Source organism: Gregarina niphandrodes, assembly GCF_000223845.1.
Source record: "Gregarina niphandrodes unplaced genomic scaffold scaffold00036, whole genome shotgun sequence".
Lineage (NCBI taxonomy): Eukaryota > Apicomplexa > Conoidasida > Eugregarinorida > Gregarinidae > Gregarina > Gregarina niphandrodes.
In genome coordinates, this window is record NW_011645805.1 from 5,591 (window position 1) to 6,484 (window position 894).

An 894-nucleotide genomic window follows, 5' to 3' on the forward strand; every position below is an offset into this window, starting at 1 on the left:
TGTCCTTGTTGGAAAATTCCGACAACCTGGTCAATCAAAAAAAACTACCACCATCAGCCGAAGGCCATACTTACTTACACCTCATCATACTGACACCTCATCATACTGACACCTCACCATACTGACTGACACCAGTACATCAAGCTTATTGACAACCTTATTATCGATCGTAAGCCGGACTTTTATTATTGTCAAATACGCAAACCTTAATATTCAATTCTCTGTAAAAAAGAGGCACCATGCTTCGAATTGCCAAGTGAAGGTGCTGGAGTAATGCCCTAGCGCACGACAGAGCACCCAAACTTCGAAGACACCAAATATTCCTACCTTCCCATTTTGCCCTTGTCCGGACGACGTATTGTCTAAACATGAGTAGAAGCTCAACCTTCACCTATTTATTGCCTCTGCCTTCACCCCTGAGTTAGGTCTCGAACGCCTTCGCTCGAATTCCTTACTGGAACATTTCCATCGTCACTTCCTCGAGAGCTTCGCGTTCGACAGGCGTGTCGGGAACTTCGACCTGCTCGTTCACGGCAGGGGAGTCAGGGGTGCTTCTGAACATGCTGGCGCCGAACTTCTTGTACAAGATGCCCGCGACCGCCGCAGCTCCACCGATCGCGCCACCTGCGGCACCAGCGATGGTCGCAGGAGAGGTGCCATGCGACGGAGTGACGGGCGCTACGGGTACTACCACCGGTCCTGAGCTGGTGGAGTCAGTGCTTGTCGAGCCAGTCGCGTCGCTCCCATGGGTGGCTTCCGTCTTGGTGGTGCCGTCCGTCTTGTCCGTCTTCGTAGCTTCGCTCTTGGTGGCCGCGGGAGAAGTGCTAGAGTCCTGGTCGGCGGGAGTGCTGTTGCTAGATGCGTTGGTACTCGACGCGTCGGCTGCCGAGGTGG